Genomic DNA, 27,025 nt, shown 5'->3' with positions numbered 1-27,025 from the left:
TAGGTATTACCACTGAAGACAATCTAAAATTTGACTTACATATAAATAATGCTATCAAATTAACCCATCAAAAACTTGGCAAGTTATATAGGGCTAAATAATTCCTAACAAACTCTACTAGAGCTAAACTTGCCACCACATACCTCTTACCTTCCCTTCTTTATGCCTCACCCATTGTAACTAACCTAAGTGCCTTCCTGACAACCAAACTTAACTAATGTTACAACAAAATAGTAAAATTTGCCACTGGCCAACCCCATAAATCTCACCACTGCCTATCTTTTAAATAGCTTAACTGGCTTAAACTTTGTCTGCAACTACACATGAACCAGCTACTTCTTACTCATAAATTACTCGACAACCCCAAGTTTCTCCAGCCACCTCCTCTGTCTTACAATACTATCTTCCTCATCAGAATCTGCCCTCTTCAGATAAACATCAACTATTAATCCATAAACCTCTGAGATCCAGTGGCCACAGTATCTATTATTTTTGCATAGCCAAATCATGGAAAGACTTGCCACTAACTATGAGACAAGTCCCTCACTACCAAAATTTCAGGTCCCTCCTTAAAGAAACTCTCTCCAAATATTGGTTATGCTCATGTTCTCCTACCAAGCTATCATCTCATCTTTTCTTTCATTACTTCCTCCTACTTCAGTTACTGTCCCTATTCTTTCTGTTCTCCATTACTTCTATAACCCTTTAACCAACAACTCTACATTTACTGCCTTTTTTTCTCTCTCTCTCCCACTCCCTCCACCTATCAATCTTTTAACTTTGTAGTCTCCTATGTATTTTCACTGCTTGTAAAATCCTTTATCCAACTATGTATTTTATAACCTTTATAAGTTTTTACATAAATAATTTTTTGCACTGTCTTTTATCTAACTAAGTCCTATATCCAATTACATTATGTATTTTATAATCTATACAAATTTTTGCACAGGTAATTTCTCTCATTGTTTAATGCCTTATATTTAATATTTTTCATTGTCATTCTTTATGTGGTGTTTTCACCCCAGGCCTCCACTGAAAAGAGTCATTTGTACCTAGTCAGACTTTCCTGGTTACCAAATGTCAAACAAATAAATAAAAATAAATGGTTCTATGCTTATTCCATGGTTTGTGAAAAAAATTGACATGAGTTTTGCAAAAGGATTTTGTCATTGTGAGTAGACATATGGAAAACGTCATGCAGATGATGGTAACTAAGAAAGAATTGGTAATTGCTCCAAACCAATGGTAACTATTGCATTTTAACTGTGCCTAGATCACCTCATACATAAGCACATATGTACATTTTTACAAAACAAGTTATTTTTCCTGAGATTACAGAGAACTAGATATGACAACATTCTAAAAGTAGTGCTTATGTTCAGACTTTTTCCTGTATGAGTTTAATGGTGTTGTATTAGTAGTTCCCAAATCCTTTTGAGGAAAATGTAAGTAAAATAATTATCAAACTAATTAATTGATTGATTAATTGGGGACAGAGGGAAAGGGGGCAACCTACTTGCAAAAGGTTAGAAAATTAATGCAAAATGCTTTAAAAGCAAGAAACAAAAAGTAGCAGCATTATTTGTAGAGTTAAATGTGATGAGTCAGACAGCATAAAGGATATTTTTCTATCTGTGCATTGGGGGATAGTTAGGAAGTATGAAACACTTTTAGTGGTTGTAGTTTGCTTTATAGTGATACTGATAAATGGGTTAATAATTTTATTAAGCAGAGTTAATTTTGTTCTTCTTTTGAAGAAACGAGAGTCAGTAACATGTCTGAAAGTTGGTAACAGGTTGTGACTTCCTCAGTTCTCATTTGCCTACTGTATGACCTTGAGCAAGTCACTTAACCAGCTATTACTTTCAGGATCTGTGTGTGTCCTCTGAACCTACCTAGCCAACAAATGGGTGTTATTAGGGCACAAATGATTCTGTTAGAATTCTGTTAATAGGCAATACAGATATTTTATGTTAGCATTTACCAGTTTTCATGATATGCACTGCATATACATGTGAGTTCCATGATATATACAGCAGGTGCATATGATTTCCATGATATGCACAATGTGTGTATATGTTTTTTTACAATATGCACAGAATATGTATATGATTTATACAACATGCACAAGATGTGTATATGATATGCACAGCATGGGCATATGGCCAAACAGCTTCACAGCTGGTAGTATTCAAGCATCTGTTTAAAGGGTACGGTGACATATTCATTGTAGCATGTTGGTTGAAATGCATTATTACTTCCACAAAAAACAAGCAGTAAAAGTTATTCAGTGACATTCAGAATGCTGTAGATCAGACATCAGATATCAGGGAATATAGAAAATACATGAAAAGTAACAGGATGCAAGAAAACATTATTTTAATACATGTGAGAATAAAAGGAATAAATGTACAGTGCAAACTGGCTTGTGGATGTGAGCAAATGTGGGTCGAATAAAAAATGTCTGTTATATGTGGCAAGATTCATAGAGGTCTTGTTTTAACTTTTGTGACATGGAGTCAAATAAACAGGTATTTCTAGAGTTATCACAGTTAAATAAAATGTATTAGTTCCTAGTGAGAAAGGGGAGAATGTGTGAGGTAAAATACAGTATTCATTTCAGGTAGTGATTTACCCCTTAACTCAGTCCTCATAAGACCAGTCATTGAATACAATATTCCCTTTGGCATGTATCTGTTCAGAGATACTCAACAACTGGAATGCCCATAGAGATACCTCACTAAAAGGACACAAGCCTAAATAACATGTCCTACATAGATCTGTCACTATACTAGGCATACTACAGACTGGTAAGAGGTGATTTGTGCCTGGCACACAAGGCATCCCCTGTCCCATTGCTGATGGATTTACTGCATATCAGCAAGTCAAATGGCATCAGAAATACTCAGGGTAAGGATCTAAACCTCTTCTGCAATGTCACCACAATGGTTTGGAGGGACAGGTATATCACACATAGGATACCATTGCTCTGGAACACATGTCCCATACACATAAAACAAAGTTCATCCCTCTCCATATTCAAGCACAACTTGGATCTATGGATGGGGAACAGAACATTTACCTGCAGACTGCCCCCTGTACTATTAATGGACAGATGCAGCTCCTAAATGCTTTAGCCTATGCAAGGGTCCCCTCAAATGATGTCTGGTATAATCACAGTTATTCTCATTAGGGGTAATATATAATTATTGACAATGGGATGGGTAAGGCCAATCTCTAACCAAATGGGTTAGGTTAACTTGAGCACAAAAAGGGTACCTGGCTAAGCTTAAAATGACCCACAATGGCAGGTAGTCTAGTACTTATCTATGAAACTATGAACCTATTTAAAGATCAAATGAGTACACCTTAGATTTCTAAATGTTCTATATGCAAAGGAGTTTATGGCTCACCATAGCATGGATAACCAAACCATTTCTAGATTGAGGTGTAAGATTTTTTAAGACATCTAGTTGTACTTTTTATGATTCAAATTTGTTATATTTCATGTGTAGGACATTAATAAAATAGTACAAGATAGATACTTCTTCTTCTTTTGGCTTTTTCCCGGTTAGGGGTCGCCACAGTGGATCACCTGTCCGCTCATGATAGGCATTGGAGTTTTACGGTGCTGAGGTGCCAGCCCAGTGCCCAACCTTCCACAGAAGGCACACGCATGCACACACTCACACCTAGGGCCAATTTGGAGTGTCCAATCCACCTACAGCATGTCTTTGGGATGTGGGAGGAAACCAGAGCACCCGGAGGAAATCCACGTGACCACAGGGAGGACATGCAGACTCCGCACAGAAGGCACCCCAGCCGAGAATCAAACCAGAAGTACAGGATAGATACAAACCATTAATAATAATAATAATAATAATAATAATAATAATAATAATAATAATGCATATAAATGCATGTAGTGAGTGCTGCCATTCAAGTACTCCAGCCAATAGGTGTGTTTATAACCAACTGTTCATTTTTCCTACACCTCATGTCTACCCTACTGAGTTATTAGTGAAATTCTGAAGACAAAATGTTCAAGTCTTAGACTGAGATCTCTTATACCCACTTTCTTAAGTAGAAAAAAGTTTGATTTGTTGATAAAGAATAAATAAATGGAGAACTGTTACACCTATATTGAAATATCAAAAATATGTGTCAGGAAGGATATTCTCTAGCAGAATTATTTCAGACATCATAAGTGACAAAATGGATTACCATATTTCTGAACTAACTGTATAAGGCTACAGGCTACAGAAGCTTACACTGTGATTTTGTTCTGAAACAAAGGCATGGCATTGGTCTCTTCCTATTGTTCCATAATGTATAAGACTTTGTGTAACTATATAAATGAAGTCAATAGAAAGTACAGAGTATATGAGTATCTGAAAAACAATTGCATGTTTCTACTGCCAATCAAAGTAGTGAATTATGACTGTAAGGAATTTTCCAGAACCTGTCTGTTCTTTGTTTTCATGTAGATAATAGCATGTGCTAGTCTGTCATGTTGTTAATAATAGTCTTCTTACTAGTAAATTTGATCTGCTGCTATCTGTTCAGTCAATAAATGTTTTTATCAACTGCTTTCAATGTCTTAGTAGTTTTATATGAAGAGTGGACATGGGTAAAAAGAAAAATAGAATTTTTAACAGAAATATGGAAAAATGAAGTGAGGAAATAATAACATTTGTTAAGTCTAGCCAAGCATTCATGCCAAATATAAAAAAGACATACAGATATGCTGGAAATAGGCATCAGATTTTGAACAGGAAAAGAAGATTGATATATGCATACAGTATAACAGCACTGTAGTAGAGAAGGGATACAGAGCTAATCAAGAGGAATTCCTGCAGACATTAACCACATGTATACAAGAAGGTCAAAAAGAAGGAAGGACAATTATAGTAAGTGGTAACGTCAGTGCAAAATAGGCATATATTATAATTATGAAAATCCATCTAAAAGTAAACTTGACTCTGAAGTGAGTGCTTCAAAGGTCCACAAGATAAATATGGAAACAGATATTGAGGTTAATTTCATTTTAAAATTTAGTCATACTGAATGGAGGACATATATTGAATCAAGTTTAGAAGTTCTGTACAGGAAAGGGAAGGTCTTTGATATATTATGCTTTAGTGTCAGTAGGTATGGCAACCTGATTCAGTCTATGGCTAGATATTAGATTGGAAAGTGATCATGGTTTGCTGATGATAAGATTGAAAGGCTGGTGTGAGTCAGAAAAACTGAATGACAGCTGCTAAGTGAAGATCATACACAGGCAAATAAGTGGACAGATAGAATCAGAATAATAACATTGGGACAACAAGGTGCAGAATTCAATTAGGATACCAGAAAGCAGAAAGATGTATTAAAATTGGTACTAGGACTATACAAACAAGCAAGGAAGTTCAAGAATTGGAGAAATTTGGTCATAAATAAACTCAACAGACAGAATGGTGGTTTGGTGAAGAATGTGAGGAAGAAAAAAAAATATTTATCAAGTAACAGGAAAATGCAGTAGGAGAAGAAAAAAAGTTATAAGGTAACAGCAAAAAGTAAGTCAGTCTAGAGAATGTATAGACAAGTGAGGAAATTAAATTGTGCTGCAGTCCGAGGGCAAAGAGTGATAGATACAATAAGAGAAATGGAAATATTTTGGCTAGAAGTATAGTATATTAACAATAAGTACAGTTGCAGGAAAGGATGATAGAGATAGGATAGGGGGAACATTTTTATGAATATAAATTATACAATTCAAAATAAACAGGGCAACTCTCAATTGAATTAGACTGGTTAGGCAATAACAGTAGTTTCAAAATAATATTAAAATTATTTAAAAAATCTGAGAAGAAATGCATCAGCAACTAATATTTTTGTCAACAATGAGTTATAGCTGCACAACTCTTATAAATAGGCTGAGATGTAATGAAGGTTCTTCAGGTGGGTTTTATAGAATACAGTACTTCCTAAAACATAGGTGTGACTATCACCCTGATTTATATGTACGATACTTCCTAAAACATAGGTGTGACTATCACCCTGATTTATATGTACGATACTTCCTAAAACATAGGTGTGACTATCACCCTGATTTATATGTACGATACTTCCTAAAACATAGGTGTGACTATCACCCTGATTTATATGTACGATACTTCCTAAAACATAGGTGTGACTATCACCCTGATTTATATGTACGATACTTCCTAAAACATAGGTGTGACTATCACCCTGATTTATATGTACGATACTTCCTAAAACATAGGTGTGACTATCACCCTGATTTATATGTATGATACTTCCTAAAACATAGGTGTGACTATCACCCTGATTTATATGTATGGGCACAACACAAATTCAAAACTGCATAAGCCAATAACTGAAAGATGTTTCTATACTTGTACTGTAAGTTTTGAATATGTATTTATTTTGAAATCCCCTATATTTATTTCAATTTGCATTAGTAAATATATACTGTGGGAAAAAACACAGTATGTGTTATTTGTGGATTTGGAGTCTGCATTTGATAATATGATGAATAACTGTGGTGGTGGTGCTGCGGTAGCCTTGTCGCCTCACAGTATGATGTTGTCCTGTTTGATTCTCAGCTAAAGCGTCTTCTGTGTGGAGACATGCATGAATGGGCTTACCTTCATTGAAGGTTGTGCATCCGAACTGGCAACTCGGTACTTAAAAATCTACTGCCAATTATTAGTGGACCAGAGTTCCGCTGTGGCGACCCCTAACCGGGAAAAGCCGAAAGATACAACAACAACAACATTTGATCATATGAATAGAGTTAAATTGTAGAAAATTATGGCAGAAAGTGCTTTCAGAAAATTTTAGTATAATAGCTGCTCTTTACAATTCCATACTGGCAAAGGTTACGTTTATCAGCACTGAGGAACCAACATCAAAATTTAGGAAATGCAAAGGAGCCAAACCAGGATGTGCTCTAGTTTCCTGGTTGATTATGAATCATGTAGACAAATTTATTTTGTAAAACTGAATAATGATAAGAAATACCAATAAAATTCAAGAAAAGAAGTCATCCAGCAATTGGTTAGGCAGTTTTTATAGTCATGTTGGGTACATTATACACTTTTTTAACTAGACAGGTACAATGTATGTAGGAGTATGTGTACTCTTTTGATTTAATAAATACAATTAAGTTAAAACTGATAATGTATATGGTAAAAAAATGGAAAGAATATAACTATAAGGAGGAGGAGACGGTGAACAAGTAAAATGCATGGCCTATCTTGGAAATATCTTTGTATCCAGTGGAGCATTGACAAGGTATGTGGAATATTTGATAGCACAAATAAATAAATATTGTCAGGAAAAAGAGCTATGCTGTTAGTAAAATCAATATTAACAAAAAATATATATCTGCTATTAACTTCTGCTGCAGAAATTTCACCAAATAATTAAAATAAATTTGTTCAAACCTGTATGTATGATCTTACAGAAGATTTTGATACTCCATGAATCTTTTTGTAAACTATATTTGAGAGATAAATATCATATAAATAATGAAACATCAATATCAGATAGTCAACACTAGGCTGGTGGATTCATATGATGTGACAGGCTTTAGCAAATATGGTAGAAGTATGGAAATGAAAGATGTTTTGAGCTAAAGAGGAAATAAAGAAAATCAAGTGTTTGAACTGAGCAGAAAAAGTTTTTTAAATATTTGAGATTTGGTGGTTTGACAACTATCTTATGAAGAAACTCCTGCCACTAGTGAAAACCTGCAAAGCCAATTATGAATCAAAGCTAGCCTCGAAAACAAAGAGAAACCATAAAGCCTTCTTCAGTTACATCAGGAACCTCCATGGCAAAGCCCAGGTTTGTTCCGAATTAGTACTTAACAGTATCACTTACACTGATCCTGTTGACTTAGCGAACCTGCTAGCAGATAGATTCAGCACAAACTCCCCCCCCTTCCCCCCAAAGGCCCTTTCAGCATCCCCAATACTTGTCTTGCACCTCACATCTCCATAGATCAAGTGTTAAAGGTACTATCCTAGGCATAGCACAGCTTCCATGGGACCTAATATTATCCCAGGTTGTATGCTGCACCATCTAAGTACAGGCTTCATTCCAACAGAGTGGAGGACTGCCATTATCATCCCCTTGCACAAAGGTGGTGCCACTACTGACCCTGGAAACTATCACCCCATCAGCTTGAAAAGTCTGATCTGTAAAGCCATGGAATGTATTATTATGGATCTCATAAACAAGGACGTAGGTAATCTCCAAGCACTTGACCCCACCAGTTCGCATTCGTCAAGGCGATATCTTGCCTGTTAAACCTGGTTGACTTCTTTGAGACTGTTACTAAGGCTCTGGCTGAGGGAAAATCAGTACATACAGCTTACCTGACTTGGCCAAGGCCTTTGACATAATCCCCCACTCAGTCATCATCAAAAAGCTAACACAACTTGGCGTAAATCCCTTTCTCATCAGGTAGGTGGCCAACTGACTCACCAACAGGACCCTCAAGGTCAAAATAGGCAACTCCACCTCTGATAGCAGACCTGTCACTAGTGGATTCCCCAGGTATTTGTCCTGAGACCCTTACTGTTTGGCATCTACTTCACAGAGGTCCAGGCAAAGACAAAGGCCTGTGGCTGACCAAGTTTGGGGACAACTGTAAGTTGGGTGCTGTCATTGACTCCCCAAATTATATTAACCCCTCCACCAGACTCCTTGGAGTAGAGATAGACAACAACCTATGCTTTGACTCTCACATTAACAGCACAATAAAATTAGTCAACAGAAAACTTGGCTCCCTGTTTAAAATTAAATCATTTCATATACCTCTAGCCAGAAATTCCATTTCCCATACCCATCTGATTTCTACCCTCCTTTACGCCTCCCCCATCTATACATATTTGTTCAGAACTAACCTCTCCAAACTGACTGTTGCCTACAACAGTATTGCCAGATTTGCCTCTGGCTCCACTTTTAGAACACACCACTGCTTAAACTTAAAACAATTGCGATGGCTTGAGCTGCAAAATCTCTTGTTATTTCACCAGCTCTCCTTAGCCCATAAAATCCTCTACAAACCGACCAACACCCCTATACTCACTACCCTTATTAGTCCTTATTGTAATCTCAAAAGCCTACGCTCTTCTAACAAACTTCTAATATCTACCTGTAAATCCAACGACTTAGCAGGTGACTCCTTGTTCTCTAACACAATTGGAAAAGCCTGAAACTCCCTTCCTTCCAACCTCACAGCTATTTCCTCTCTTCCCAGCTTCAAATCCCAACTCAAAACTCCCCTCTGAACTCACTGGCTCTGCCCCTGCTCTAACCCTGACTAGCTTGCATTCTGCTCCAAGTGCTCTCATTTATCTTGCTTACAAATCTTTTCAAAAACGTACTATTCAATTTGAATACCCTTTGATGTTCTTATTTTTGCTTATTGCAGCCACTGTAAAAATACTATTATGATACTATTATTTTTTTCTCTGAGCTAGATTTGTAACTTTTTAATGTTTAATGTTGTTTAATGTTTTTTTAATGTTTAATGTTTTTTCATGTGGAGCTTTTCTCCCCGGGCATCTGCTGAAAATGGACATATATCCAGTTGGACCAGCCCGGTCAACAAATGTAAAATAAAATAAAATAAAAATAAATATTAACATACTGCAAGAGGGTCTCACAGCAACCAATGACTGGTGCCAAAGTCATGGCCTCAAGCTAAATGCAAAAAAATGTAACCTCATACCATTAGGCAGAAACATGGCCCCTACTGATTACCACATCAACAACAACCCCATAAATACACAGCCTGTGGTGAGAAACCTCCGTAGTCAGGTTGATAATAATCTTACATTCAACCAGCATGTAGCAGCAGTGATCAGAAAAGGCTTTTACTTAGTTCAGCTCATAAATACCTCTCTATACACCTCCCTCTTTAGACCAATAATTGAGTATAACACCGTATTTAGTATGTACCTCTCCAAATATCTGCACCTGCTGGAAAGGACACAGAAATACCTCACAAAGAGATTCCATGGCCTCCAATACCTGTCCTATGTGGACAGGCTCAAATCACTATCACTCCACTCAGTATCGTACAGATTGCTCAGAGGTGATCTGTGTCTCACCTACAAGGCAATCTCAGACCCTGCCTACTAGAGATACTCCAGATCCATAAGCCTAACTCCTCAAACATTACACACTCAAAAGGCCTAAATCTAATATGCGACATCAACAAAACCTGCTGGAGAGACATGTTTGTCTCCCAGAGGCTGCCCTGTCTCTGGAATAGACTTCCCATACATGTCAAACAGAGTACCTTGTTGACCCTCTTCAAGTGTAACCTTGATGAGTGGATGGGAAACCACACATTTGCCCCAGGGATTCTACCTGTGTCCCTCACTGACAGGGGTGACAAGTGCTGACTGAGGTTTCTTTTGGGGGATAAACTTTTGGCTAGGCTTGTAAGGGCCCCAGGGCCATTAACCTAGTAACCTCCTATGATCCTATGATCCTAAGTAAAACATGTATATTTAAGGTTGGAAACTTTTTATGGTATAAGAAAATACATGGAATAATTGACAAATATGTATTTTCTGCTGCACTTTTCACACACACACACACACACACACACACACACACACACACACACACACACCTGAAAGTAAACTGAAATAGAGATAGATAGATAGATAGATAGATAGATAGATAGATAGATAGATAGATAGATAGATAGATAGATAGATAAAAAGCATGTATGTAAGGCACAAATTCAAAATCCATGAGAGAGATATACTGGCAAATAGAATAATCTGTGGCAGGACAACAAACAATTATTTTGTGAAATGCAAGAAAAAGAGGATCAGATTCAGTCCTCATTACATGAACATCATAGATTGTACACAGTAAAAAATATTCAAGTATGATGTGGGAAAGCATAGTTCAAAGTCTTTGGAAGCAGCTTATATATTCTCCATACTAGAACATCATTCAAAAACTGCACTTTTTGCATGTAAAGAATGTGGAAAAATATGTATCATGTATAGAAGGATAGGATGCAAGTAAAAAGTAAGAACAAATTACTGATGTTACAGATATTAGTAAAGATTGTAAAGTTATTAGTGATTTAGAAGTAGTGCTGTAAAAAATACTGGTTAAAACAACCAAGCAATTAAGTTTAAATATATTTTTGAGTTTTTAGTTTCTCAGTAAAATGATAAACTCTTTGCTAGTGTCCTACTATTTCCAGTATAATGCTTTTTGGAAAACTAACTTACTTTCTTTAATTTTCTAATAGCTTCTTTTAGTTTTCAAAAAAATGTCTTTCCAAAGTGCATGTCTAAAATTTCAATACTATCTTTGTGAAATCTCTGGGATCAATTCCACTGTCCTTTTGATCTAGATTTTTTTATTCAAGTCTAGTCCTACATTCTTTCTCCTAACTGCCTATATAATGAATCTTACAAATATTCCCTCCTTAACCAATGACACCAATTCATCAAATAACAGAAAAATAAACTCTCCACCAGTACACAAACCAGTAAAAAACTGCAAAAAGTACTGGTCCAAATGGCACAAAAGACTGGAGAATAAAATAACGAAAAAATGAAGGTTGTACTTAGTGTACAACCCTTTATTTAAATGCTTTTGTCCTAAGACGTCCTCAGAACTTGTTACAAATCATTAATTTCACTGACATACTTTTTATAAATTTTTTTAACATTTTGTGTTAATCACTTCATTCAGACCAGGCTGTTTATCTGCCTCAAGTCTAATCTGCCAACAAGTTTTTCTTTGCTCTAAAAAATGTTTTAAATCACCATCCCTTAAGTCTAAGGAACCTTGCTCCAATATAGAGAAGAAAAAATTCTTGTGTGTCACACATTCTATTGAGTGTTTATAAAAATAATTATTCTGATCCTTTTTTTTAATTCTATATTGATGTTCCCTAATTCTTTCAAAAAAAGCCCTGGTAGTCATACTCATGTAAAATGCTGTACACCCACTACACATACCAATGTATACCACTCCCCTAGTTTTACAGTTAAAATGTCCTGGTACCTTAATAATTCTAAGAAAGGTTTGTACAGATATAAAAGGTCCTTCTAAAATGTATCTGCAGTACCTACAGTTGTCACATTTGAACATACCATTAACATTTTGTGTGTAAAAGGTTCCTGGGATATATTTACTACTATCTCTGTGAAATATATTTTTGCAGTTCATCAAAAAACTCATTGCTATTGGCATTAACATCTATCTCATAATCCATTTTTCCTCCTCCACTTCAGTTTTATTCTTATGATTTAGTTATTGACAATATACCAATCAGGAGAGCAGTAAGTGAGCAATGGGCATACTTGACATACTCCACTCTTCACATTAGTTTTCTTTAAAAAACAATTCTTTTTGCAATAAACTAAACTTTCTCATGCAGTTCTTTACTGAACCTTTAAAAAATGTTCATGGAATGTGCTGTGGTCATTTTCCTGTAATCTATGTTATCAAAGCTTTGATATATAATGACTGATTAATCTATCCAAATGAGCAACCCATATTAGGTCAATTTGTTTTCTCAATGTTGCCAATTCACCAGTGATTTGTCCTTTATCAATGAGTATAATTCAGACTCAATAATCGTCTGTAGCTACTTTTCTAACCTGAACTGTAGTATCTTTAGTAGTATCCTATAGTCCATACTAAGCATTGCACGAGGTTTCCTATTAGTAATTATATTCTGATGACTATAGTTCTTAAAATGTTTTTCTAAAGTTTCCATATATATATATATATATATATATATATATATATATATATATATATATATATATATACTATGTGTTCACCACTGATGTCATCATCTCTAGCTGTCATTTCTTTAACTGTGTGCAGAACTCCAAATATAAGCCATACCAGTGGTACTTATCATTATTAACACTCTCCAGTGCTACATTAATTTTCTCCACATCTATTTCCTTACTTAAATACTAAAATACAAAAAAAGAAACTTGTTAAGGAACTGATTCATGACTTTGAAGTTTTTAAAATGTTGAGCCCTTGTAAAATCCGTGAAATTTCAAAACATACAGCAAGGTATTAAAATATAGTCCAATCTCAAGTATATTAAACAAAACAAATAAGTTCATGCACCCCACCATAGGTAAATTATTATGCTTCAATCATTATGAAGATTGTAACATTAGAAATGTAGTTTAACTGGCTACTCTAGTGTTTTATGTAGGCAAAACTACCAGAAAATTAAAGAAGTAGAATTTATACACTTTTCAGAACATCTCTGTGATGTTAGAAAAGGCTTGAAAACTAATTCTTTTTACAAACATGCTCCATCATATAGTTTTAATGTTTTTAAATTGCAAGTGTTTATATATGTTATTCTACAAATAAAGTGATGCTATTAAAACTTACACAGAATTCAAAAAAATATTCTTGCATTTTGAGGCTAATGTTTGTTTAGCACCTAGCATAAATGGTGTAGTCTATTTAAAACCAGTTTTAAAATTTTGAGATCTGAAGTATTAACTAAGTATTGTACATCACAGCTTTAAAGTTATGTGCTGCTTATTACGTCAATGTTTAAGAGAGTTTTATATGTACAATTAACATATATATTAGCAGTTTAGTTGGAGTTTTTGTTGATTTAAATAGGTGTAGCCTAGTAGTTTCTTATATCATCAACATATTATAATTTTGTCACATGCTTGATTCAGGAACTGCCATCATGTGACTCATTTCCCTAATGAATGCTTGGACTGACCATCACGTTAGGTGCAGATAGTTTTTCTTGTTAGCTGTAGGTAGTTTTCCTGGGTTAGGTGCAGACAGTTTTCCTAGTTAGGCGCAGATAGTTTTCCTGGGTTAGGCGCAAATAGTTTTCCTGGTGGCAAATTAAGCTAGGTGCAGATAATTTTCTTGTAATAAATGCCACTATTAATATTAAATGTTTTTTAAAAGATAGGAGACTAACGATTTTGCATTATTAAATCAATGCAATGAAGTGTTATGCTGGTTAGTGCAAATAATTGGTTTTAATTAGCACTTTAATTTATGTAATTATTTGTATGTGCTGATCGGTTGAAACTGTGTATAAAATAAAGTCTATACTGTTGGGTTTTATTCTGATGAAGCCCTTTTTTGGATGAAAGTGGAGATTAAAGTTCCTGTACGCTAAAGTTCTTGGTTTCAGATTATTTCCTTGTGAGTGTTCAGTGGAATTTTTTTGTTTTTTAGTGCAGCTTTCCACTCTTGGTTCATACTGGTTTGTGTTACTGACCGTCTGGTTTACTATTACTCAGTAAGTTCTTTTCCACATGAAAGTCTATGGAGTTTATGGTTTTCTATATGGACATTAAGTTTCCCCTGTGGTTTAATGTCTTCCTTATGTTTTTGATATTTCAATGAATTTACCAGTGGTTTTCGTTTTAAGAACTGCCAGTATATTACATGTATTTATTCATTAGATTTTTCTTCTTGTGTCTTACTATATTTTTTTATTTTAATTTAAATATTCCTTGTCTTCATGATTAACAGCTCTTAAATTCTACCACATCACTTTATTCATAGCCTTCTGCTCATCCAATTTCTTAGGGTAATGTTCTGCGTTGCTTATAATTATTTCTTATGAATATACTTTTGCCCCTTCTTTGTTGATAATAATCTCCATAGAGTCCTCTTCATTCTTTACTCTTGTACATATCTTTAATATTTCAGCTATACTGACATCTTTCTTTTAAATTTTACTGATATATAAATTATATTATTATTATTATTACTATTATTATTATTGTTATTATTATTATTATTACAGTGAAGACTATAGATTAATTGGGTCATTCTGGGGGTTTATTCGTGAAAACATTTACATTCAGTATTAAGAGTATTCATTCCTTTCACTTAGTTGTTTTTGTTTTTCTTTTTAAGTTCTCTTTTTGCATGTATTTTCTCCACAGAAGATAAAGTCATGCAACTTCTCCTTCTAGGTTAGGACTTCTGAGCTATTCATTAACTGAATACATTCATGTTCAATATTGCTCACTCTTTTTTCTGAAATGCTGAAAAAAATTTGGTTGAATGCTAAACATTTTTACTTGATATTTCTAACCCTTCATAATCCTCTTACACTACTTATGTAACTATCTCTATCTTCGGGTTTATGGCACTCTTGAGCTTTTAATACAAAACGATATTTTTATATTTATAAATTTTTTGGTTAAACCATATTTAGTACATTGTGATTTATAATTGCACTTTTCCCGATACAACTTTGAGGGCAACCAGGATTTACTTCCTTAACAGGAATCATTGAAGGAAATCAGTAAAACAGTGAAAACAAATTTTACTGAATTACAATTCATAGAAAACTGTAGTAGGCTACAGCCAATCACTCCTGGTGTGGTTTATGGTCATAGATTTGGATGAAATACAAGGTATTTGAGTCCACAAGACCATTTGTGCCTTGTCAGTTTCCACCTCATGTTGTACCCTCACATCTCTAAGCGTTTATGTTTGATTAATTGTGTGTGTTCTGTTTCCTTGTCTCTATGGATATGTGGCTGTGGAATTTGTATGTGCAAGTAAGGGGATAAAGAGGTAAAGAAAGCCCTCACTTGAGAGGTGCAGTGCTGCATTCCACCCTGAAAAAAACATTTTGAAAACATATTTGCTCTATATACAATTGTCCAGGAAATGTGATTCTGTGAAATGAATTTTCAATGAAAAATAGTCTTCAATGAATTTTTTAGTGATATGTGATTCAACAAAAATGATTCAACAAAAAGGCATATATATATATATATATATATATATATATATATATATATATATATATATACATACATACATACACATAATATATATATATATATATATATATATACAATATATATACACACAGACACACACACACACACACACACACACACACACACACACACACATGTACATGTATATATAGATATAGCTATATAAACACATACACACACACACACACACACACACACACACACACACATACACACACACACACATATATATATATATATATATATATATATATATATATACATACATACATACATACACACTCACATACATGTTTATCATATATGTGCTTAATTATATTTGTGTGTGTGTGTGTGTGTGTGTGTGTGTGTGTGTGTGTGTGTGTGTGCATCATACATCTTAACCTCTTACTGCAAGAAATCTGAACAAAGCTAAAAATATTGGTGGGACAAAGGCCCAAAAAATAAGGACAGATTTTAAATATTGCTCTTATAAACTTAGAAAGTTGCTAGAATAAGAGGTTTTGCATTAGTGTGTATTTTCTGAAGGATATGAAGTCTGAAGCTCAAATGTCTATCTGTCATGATTTAGTGACCTCAGTCCTCAATGACTTACCAGAAAACAACACATTTTATGAGAAACAGATCAAAAATATGAGGCAAAAATCTGGACATTCTGCAACAATCTGGATAGTTGAGAGGGATGTGTGTGTGTGTGTGTGTGTGTGTGTGTGTGTGTGTGTTGTGTGTCTGTGAGGGAGTCAATGTCAAGTGTTCGAACTGTCAAATGTTCAAGCACAAGAAAAAATATATTGACTAATAGAATTGAAAAAAGGCAAAAAAAAATACTTTTTTTGCAGGAGCACTCCCCCCCCCCCCCACCATACCCTAATGCCCTATAGAACTTATATGCAACATTTGTGAGATCATACTACAGTAGGGAAAAGAGCAATTTCCCAGTCCCTATCACTATTTCACTTAAGCAAATACCAGAAAAAAAACAATAAGTGAATTTTCACATTATTTTAACAATACCGGAAGCATTTGAACAAATGACAGCTCAAACACTTGACAGAAGCCCTATATATATATATATATATATATATATATATATATATATATAATATACGTATGGATCCACTTCTAAATCTTGAAAGCTCATAATCTTGAAATTCAAAATACTGAGTCCAAAATCTTGAAGTTCAAAATAATGAAAATTCAAAACACTGAATTTCATAATATTGAAAAAACAGAGTACACCAACACTTATAAATAACAAAGCATATTACTCTTATCCAACTATTAGCAGGGGGGCAAGCCCCCCTGCACCACCACAACCTCTGCTACTTAAATATATCAACTCCAAGATCGCACTCCACAAAAGAAAATGGCAAACATACCATTACGTGCTTCATGACTGCCTGTTGTAACCATAGTAATGTTCCCTTTTAATTTGCTATACCACAACATAACTCATCTTAGTGTAGTAAAGTGCGATCTCGGAAATGATATATTTAAGTAGCAGGAGGTGTAGGGGGTGCAGGGGCAGCTTGCCCCCCCTGCTAATAGTTGGAGTAAACTAATATGCTTTGTCTTTTATTTGTTTCTCTATGTACTTCTGGTGGAGCATAGTAAGTGTTAGTATCCTGTAGTTTTTTTCGATATTATGAAATTCAATAATTTGGGTTTTCATTATTTTGAACTTTCAAGATTTTGGACTCAGTATTTTGAATTTAAAGATTATGATCTTTCAAGATTTAGAAGTGGGCATATATATATATATATGTATAGAGAGAGAGAGAGAGAGATAGCTATATATATATATATATATATATATATATATATATATATATATATATATATGGGTCTGAAACTCATTTCGTAGAAGCCTCATTCACTGAAAATGTATTGCCTGAGCACAATTCACTGAAAGTTCACTTCACTGAAAACTCATTTAACTGAAACTCATTTCGTCTAAAAAGGTATATGACCTGTTCCCCAATGTAGTGTGATCCTGGAGTTAGTATATCTAGTAAGGCGGGTACAGCCCCCCCACACTGGGGTGGGTTTGGGAGTGTAGCCCCCACATAGTTTGGGTATATATTATCTTCTGGAAAGAGTTATTTATTCGACTTGTAAGTATCCATGTCTATGGTTTACAACATTTAAAATAGATGGGAGGGTGTAGCCCCCCCCCCCAAACCCCCCAGACCCCCCATGACTTGTGTGACTATCTCATTTTTCACAGGCTAATCAGAACTTAGGGCTCCTATCTTTTCTCAGCATCAATATTACCAGTTAGGCCCAGTGACTATTGGATAAAGACAACTCCTGTATTCAACATCTCCTGCAGTTTTTTTTTTGTATGGTTTACTTAAATTGCCTGTTTAATTAACCATTATGCCCCAGTTGTCCATACCCATCAGTTTGGTAAACTTAGACTTCATAATGAGCATATCCCCAAATCATCATCATCACTATCATCTTCAGCCCCTTGTTCATATTTGCTACATGGGATCAGGATATCAAGTTAACTGTTGCCATCCCTCTTGATTCAATGCCACACTCCTGTCTTCTTTGTCACTGATACCTGACCATCACAGATCTTCTTTCACACAATCCAGCCATCTCTTTGCTGGACATCCTTGTTTCATCTTACCTTATTCCTGTCTGTCCCAAATCTTCTTCAGCAGATTATCTTCTACTTTCTGCACATGTCCAAACCACCATAATCTGTTCTCTTTCATCTTTTCTGCAATTGGAGATATTTTGGCTTCTGCTCTTATGTCCTCATTTCTTCATATGTCCCATAGTGTGCATCCTACATCACTTCTCAGGCACTTCATTTCCATCACCTCTAGCTTCCTCATCTGCTCTGCCTTTACTGCGCAGATTTCTTTACCAAACATTAGTACTGGCTGCACCACTGTCTTGTAAACCTCACTTTTCATCTGCTTTGGCATTCTTCTGTCATAGACTACACCTGAGATTCTGTCCCATTTGGCTGCAGCCCCTCTTATTCTAGCTTTGACCTCTTCATTCAGACTTTGCTTCTCCTCAGCAATCCATCCCAGACACTTGAAGCTATTTACCTGTTTACTATCTTCCCTTCTATCTCAAGATTCAGATTCTTCTTATTTCCCCAATTTGGTGCCACTATCACTGTCTTATCTGCACTCAGTTTCACCCCATGTGCCTTCAGTTTTGCATTCCATTCCCCTATCCTTTGGTGAAGTTCTTGCTCAGAGTCTGCCTGCAATGCCACATCGTTTGCATATAGCAACTTTGTTGATCTGTCCCCTCTGACCTGTTTGCTAATGTCATCCATCACTAGTATGAACAGCAGTGGGCTCACAGCTGAACATTGATGCACATGCACTCCCACTGGGAATCCCTCTGTGACAGCAAACACTGTTTGTACTTGAAGCACTGGATCCTTGTACATAGTCTGCACTAATTCCATCAATGTTTCTGAGACTTCAGACCACTGCTGTACTGTCCAAATCAGCTTTCTTGGGACTTTGTCATATGCTTTCTCCAAGTGTAGGAATGCCCAGTTAGACTCTTTCCTCAGCTCTAGCTTTTTCTCAGCTATCTATTTCACTGCAAACATCAGGTCAGTTGTGCTGCTCCTGATCTGAATCCAAACTGCTCATCTCCCATCTTACATTCTATTACTTTGCATATGTATCCATTTATCAGTTACCCAATCCAGAACTTTCATGCAGTGTGACAGGAGTTACATACCTCTGTACCGCCTACAGTTGTAGATGTACCTTTTGTTCTTGTACACTGGCTTATTCTCCAGTTATCTGGGATATGTCTTTCTTTCCACACTGCTATGAGCACCTTCAGGATCCTTTTCTCACCTATCTCACCCAACATCTTTATCATATCTACTATGACCTCATCTGACCCTGTTGCTTTCCCTGGCTTCATTTTCCTTAGTGCTATTCTTACTTCTTCTAGGGTGGGCTCCTCTTCTTCTCTCATTGTAAGTTGTTTCTGGGGCAGTACAGCTTCTGTGGGGATTTTCTCATTCAGAAGCTGCTGGAAATATTCTTTCCATCTCCCTTTGATGTCCTGTGGACTGGTCAGCAGATTGTTGCTGGCAACCCCTGTGAAGGTGCTTGACTAACTTCTTTATCTTCCTGTCTTTGCCTTGCAACCTGATATAGTTTCTTTGTGCCACCTACTAAGTCACTTTCAAGAGGCTGGTAGAGTGCCTCCAATGCCCTGTTCTCTGCTATTGCAACTCCCTTCCTAGCTTCTTTGTTAGCCAACCAATATTCCTTCCTAGCCTGGTCAGTCTTTTATATCTCCCACTTTTCCTGTACTCTTTCTTTCTTTGATGACTTCCTGGTCTTCTGCATTCCACCACCAGCTTTCCTTATGTACCTTATTTCCATACCTGGCTCAGCCATGTATCAGTTCTGTAATCCTCACACATACTGTTTTGAGGTTCTGCCATTCTTCTTCAACTCCACCTATTTCCTCCTCTTCTTGGGGTGCTAGAGCACTGAATAATTCCTTGAAATTTTGTACTTTCTCTCCAGTCAGCTTCTAGGTCTTCACCCTGGTCCCTGTTGACCTTATGGCCATTGCTTGCAGCTGATTGTGGCAACCAGAGGTTTATGCTGTGGGCCGACTGTTTTGCTGGGGATGACTTTGCAATAAATGATTTTACTCCAGTGCCCTTTCCTTACTAGTGTTGGCTACTATCAAGAAATTTGCCAGACAGAAGTCTAGAATGGCCTCTCCTTCTTTATTCCTGTTGCCCTACCCATGTGTACCCAGGCAGTCCTGTTAACCTGCTCTGTCTGTCCCAATGTGTGCATTCAAGTTACCCTATCAACACCAATTCATGTTGTTTCATGTTGTCCTGCTTTATCTAGTAGGGCCTGCAACTGTTGTCTGAATGCACTCTTCCCAACCCAGCTGTAGGGCATAGCTGAGATTATAAATACTGCCTTATCATTACAGTGAAGTCTGATTGCCATGAGTCTGTCACTAATTCTGATGATATCACTCACTGCCTTCTGAAGTCTGTCTCTCTCTCTCTCACCACAATTCCCACACCATTTCTAGTCTGTCCTCCTCCTAAGTATTAGACTGTAGATTCACTTGACTTTGCTGCACTGCCTTTCCATCTTATCTCTTGGATACATAGGATATCCAGCTTTCTTCATATCATCATGTCATCCACTTCCAAGCTGCTTCCTGTCAGTGAACCTCAGTTGATGTTTGGCAGGTTGAATAGTTTTACATCCAGCTTTCATTCAATAGAGCTATCCCAGTTAACCCAGGCTGGGCAACTAGACACCGGCCAGACAGTAGTTTATTGACCCATGGTTGCTGTCCTTTATGCCGGGTACACACTGGCTAAGAAGGGCAAATGGGTCCAAGCTGTATGCTCATTTTGGCGACATTAGTCATCATGACTGTTTTACGCTGCCAGGTGGCTAACCATGCCACGGCACACAGTCTGTGATCTGTGTTCTCCTTTCTTGAGGACACTGCGCACCACAGTAGATGCCCAAAGCAGTTGGTCTCTACAACTCTTTCTCTTATAGGGCACTACTGCTGCCCACAGTTCCATTTATTTGATAGTTTAAAATGGAAACACTCAGCATGTTTTTCAGAGGTTGGAGGAACCCCCACAGAGACACAGGGAAAACATGCAGACTACTAACAGGCATTGGCCAGATGTCAGGATCAAACCTTATACCTTGTGCATGAGAGGTGAAGACTTTAACCATTATGCCAACTTGTCTCCAAACTCCTTACAAAAAAGGTGCGTACATTTGAGAATCAACTAAACATTTTAAGAAAGTTCACAAGAAACATCATGAAATAACATGAGAGAGTCAAAATGTGAATTAAATTATTGATTTAATTCTCCATGCAGTCTTTGTTGTTGAAACATGCATTTGTCTGTATAGGGATGAAGTGTTTATTTGCTTTAATATTCTGTCTAGGCTAGAGTTATTAAAATAACAACTGTGGTGGATAAAATTAAATGCACTCAGCAAAAATAACACAGTCAGCTTTTGGAGTCACCATATTTTTCAATTTGTACTTGTAACACATTTATTGTATGACAACTAGGCTACAAGCTATATAAGTTTCAGCAAGGAATATTACATCAACTGATTCTCACTAACATTTATTAATTAACTCAAAACTCAGCAACTGTTCACTGGCGTTTATTAAACTACCCGTCCGTTATCTCTTACATTCAGCCTTAAACAAAAAGGCAGTTATCATGTTAGGCATCATTCTTCCATGAGCTCAAGACATTGGTATTAAAACAAAACTGCAACAGCAGATTATCAAGTAGAAGGAACAGATATGATTTGTTATGAGGAAAGGTTCTTCACTTAGCATCTCAAAACTGCTATTTTCCAAACTGAAATGGTCAGTCGTATGCATTAAGCCAAGGAGAGGGTTTGAAGAAGCTTTGGCAAGGACTGAAGAAGTTTACCTACCTGTACTATAAGTACTTTTCAAATGAGTTGTTACAATGACTACCTATTAAAAATTGTGAGAACCACTCTGAATTCCATTACAGTAAAAAATAAAGTGTAATTCCTACTGTAGAACAACAGACAGTGAAACCCAGTGTTAAACTGGTTAAAGTATTTTTGTAGGGTGCAAGCCTTCATGCAACCCTCCTGTCACGGAAGGCTATACCTCCACAACCTGTTAATGAGATATTCTAACTCTTGAGATTTCTGTTCTACAGGATAGTAGAAATAATTCAGTATAACACAACCACACAACCTTATATTTAGGATATATTCACCCAAAATCCCTGTAAAAGACTCATAATTCTGAGGGCCATAATTACAATCCTAAGAGTTACAACAAGCACCCCGTCACAATGCAGAGTGCAGTAGTCCACTGAATGGCTCATCTGGGATCCGCAGTGTGCAGCATGGCTGGTGCTGCAGTCAGACCTAACTACTGCACAGCTGACAAAAAAATACGTCATGCAGTACACCACCATGACCAATGTACAGCAGTGGATAGCCCAAGCAGAATTCCAGGTCTCCTGCATGCACAAGTAAGTGATGTACCAGAAGCAATGTGGGTTGATGAAAGCACCATTCACAGATATAAGAGGGAGACAGCTATGATGCAATCAACCATTAACCTAATAGATGGGGGCTAAAGTGTTACATTTATTTCAGTGATGGTGGAATTGCAGAAATGGACTGCTGAAACATCTGTGGAGTGGGGCATCATGACATAACACGTAGGGTAGAAGTGGGATATCAACTGTGACCAGACTGGGCATGAGTCTGGGTAGGTTACTGTTTAATACTGAGATGGGAACACAGAACACAGTTAATGCTGATGGTAATTAGTTACACTAAGAGTACTAATTCCATGGTCTAGTCACATTACAGTACAGAATAATCTACTGAAACGTTTCTGTGGCATGAATAAAGCAGTGGGCTACAGCTGCATTCATTTTATTAGCCTGTATTTCTATTTTCTATGATTTTTACATAAAAAATTCAACAAGTTTTTTATAAACTATGAACTCTCAATGAAATGTTTATTCATTTAGGCAGGATAGCCTTTATTTTCAGGTTGGTTTTAATAGTTTTACTGATGAGTTTCTTGATCAAATACTTCAAGTTATCAGCAGAAATGACAACGTAATTGATCTTGTCTTTACAAATATTGCCTCTACCTTCATCCCGACTAATGTCCTTCCCATTTTGATCAATCTGACCCCAAACTGTTGTTTTCTCCTTTAATACAACTACCATCCTCCCTAATAGTTCTGCAATACTCAGAGATTATTCCAAAGGCAACCTTATATCCCTGCCTGAGGATCAGACAAAATTCAACCCCAGCTTAGTAATTAAAGCCCCCATATAAATTTTTGTCTTCTACACCCATCTAATCCAATGTGAAGAGAATTCCGTCCCCATTCGGCATAAGTATACATAGAAATTCAAAAATAAACTCCTGTGGTAGAACTCCAAAATCAGTAAGCTCTATAATAAACGAAAAAAGCTATTTGCTTCGTACATAAGATTCCCTTCCTCCCACCATAAGATACTACATAGGCAGGCCATCAGAGAACTCAGGCACACCATTAGGAAGACTAACGTGGGATATGAATTCCAATTAGCTATCCACTCCAAGAATAACTGTGCATGAATTATTAGAGGAAACACTGCACAGGGGTCCATTCGTGCAGTATTACCTATTTTGATTCCAAAGCCATACATCCAAGCTGACAAATTCAACTCCAGTTTCATCTCTCCCAACAAACCCATGTTTCCATTCTTGAATCATTAAATTCTGCTTCCCACAAAATTACTATAGGCCAGATCCTTGAGCTCTGTGCAAAGCCAAAAACAATAGATTCATGAGCTCAGACAATATACTAAGCCATCTACTAGTTAATACAAAGTAGAACATGGCTGAACCTCTTCCAAACCTTTTCAGCCTTAGATCTACAAGATATGTTCCTGATCTATAGACAATGATCATCACAGTACTATTCCACAAGGCTGGCTCTACCACAGACCTTAGCATCTATTGCCCCAGTAGTCTCGCATGTATTATCAGTAACAGCATGGAACGCACATTGGCCAGCTTCCTAAATATTGAAATTGGTGGCCTACAAACACTCAACCATAATCAATTTGGCTTTGTGAAAGGTAGATGCTGTCTTATCACTCTGGTTAATTTCTTTGAAAATATATTATACAATAAGTATTGGTGATTTTACTCACATTGATGATCTTGACCCTCCTAAAGCCTTCAATATCATCTCCTATGGTGGCATAATTTACAAACTCAGTAGTCTAAACATAATCTCTGTATAACCCAGTGGGTTGTAGTTTGGTGCTTTGACTGAATGCACACAGTAAGAAATGTTGGTACCATATCATCCCAAAGGCATATTGTTAGTGGCAACCCTCTGGGCTTTGTCCAAGGTCCGCTTCTCTCTGGCATTTACTTCTCTGACATCAAAGCAGATTTCAAAGTTCTGTGGCTTAGCTGACCAAGTTTGAATGTGACTGCAAATTGGTTGCTATTATTGACTCCTCTGAAGGCACTCATATACACCAATAGGGGGGTTGCAAAATCAACTGTCGTTGTACCTACTACCTCATGGTTTTAAATTTAATGCCAAAAATGTAGTGTAGTTGCCTTTGTGGAAACGAGTCTATCCTGATTACCACACAAATCAGACCACACATTATTAGTACTGTCTAAATAAATCACTACCTTCTTTGACAATGAACTATCCTCAATCATCATGTACAGCTACAGTCAACAATGCTCCAATCTGAATGCAACATTCAGAATAACTTCCCAAACTAGAAAGAGCATAGCATTTTAATTGAAATAAACAAAATTATTTGTACTGAGGTGGGCTACCAGCCATAATCTGAGCTGAGATACCAGATGACTAGAGGCTTCTGAGCTTCCAAGAAAACATAAGTTGCCTTTTTTTTTTTGCTTATTTATACTATTTACTGCACTTTTTTTATTGCCTGCCTCCTACTTTTATCTTCTTCTGGCTTTTTCCCGATTAGGAGTTGCCACAGCAGATCACCTGTCTGCTCATGATTGGCAGTGTAGTTTTACAGTGTCAAGTTGCCAGCCCAGTGCCCAACCTTCCACAGAAGGCACACACACACACACTCACACCTAGGGCCAATTTAGAGTGTCCAATCCACCTGCAGCATGTCTTTGGTATGTGGGAGGAAACCAGAGCACCTAGAGGAAACCCACGTGACCACAGGGAGGACATGCAGACTCCGCACAGAAGGCACCCCAGCCAAGGATCAAAACGGAGAACCTTTTGCTGTGAGGCGACAATGCTAACCACTGCACCACTATGGCCGCCCTCCTTGCCTCCTACTTTTATACTGTATTTATTTACTGTGTACTAAACTATACTGTTATACTGCAATTACCTGCTACACTGTGCCTGTAAAATCGAATTGTATTGCTATTTTCACTATTTAGCGAGCTTTCTTGTTGTTTTCACTATTTGCTAAGTATTTACTAGTATTTTAACTGTTTTAAAGCTATCTGTTCTGCCTGCTCTGGTTATCCCACCAAGCAGTACTTAATTAACTGATCTGTTAACTGCTTAAATCATTCTTTAGAGCCTCCTGGCTGATTTTTTTTTTTTTTTTTTTTTTGCTGTTTTAGACATTTTTTCAGTGTCTCACTGCTATTTTCTGCTGTGTTAAATATTCTCTAGTGTTTCCTATGGAACCTAGGGTAGCTAGTATCTGTAGCATAGCCAGATACAGGCCTGCTGCTTCTGAAACTGTTTGTAGTGGTTTGTTTGTTCTGACCATGTTTTCTAGACCATCTTGGATTGGAAGGAGCCTATCTGCACTTTTGTGAGAGAATTGTGTTTGATTGACACCTGACTGGTAAAAGGAGGCCAGTCTAGGACTTGGAATAAACATCCACATTGGTCTTTTTGAATTTTGTTAGATTTTTTTCAAGTTTTATTTTCTGGTATGTAGGTTCTGCATCTGAGCGAGTTTCTGCTTGTTTGTACATTGTGCAGCACCTCTCACTGCCTTGCAATTGTGTGCCAAAGTTGAATAGTTAAATTCAACAAAATTTCCCTTAAAACCTAGACAGAAATATCTAGTTGCCAAGTTCCTCCATGATCATTTCTGAAAGGCAACCCCTCGTGACAACAGTATTCAACCTAGCATTACGGACAGATGGACTACCCTTGTTTCTCCTGCCAATCTTCTTGACTTGGGTCTCTTAAGGCAGTGTAGTAATTGCCTCATGTACACAGACAACCTTCTACTAATAACACAGTCTAGTACAGAGTGTGAGAGATGCATTTATACCAACAATCTAGAATCCATGCTCTCTCTCTCACTCAAAACAGTAACATGGAGAAGGTTGTCAACTCACCCACCACTACATATTCACATAGTACTACTGCTCATACATATAGTACACATCAAACACATCAATCCACATATGCAGAGGTTCTCTCAAAAAACTTACTGAAACACCAAAGACCTCCAAAACACAAGTCTGCTACAGTTAAAACAGTCTCCACAGCACCCATGGCACATAGCAACACCAGTGTCTCACCCACCAAGCCTGTAAGGTGTAACACTCAAAAAACAAGTTTTCTTGTCATTGTAGATTTAATAGTGAGAAACACAGATGTCCCACTTACCAGGTTGGACAAAGAG

Source organism: Protopterus annectens, chromosome 7.part0 (genome assembly GCF_019279795.1).
Source record: "Protopterus annectens isolate FY-2018-M chromosome 7.part0, PAN1.0, whole genome shotgun sequence".
Classification (NCBI taxonomy): Eukaryota; Metazoa; Chordata; order Ceratodontiformes; family Protopteridae; genus Protopterus; species Protopterus annectens.
Note: the sequence above shows the minus strand (reverse complement) of the source record.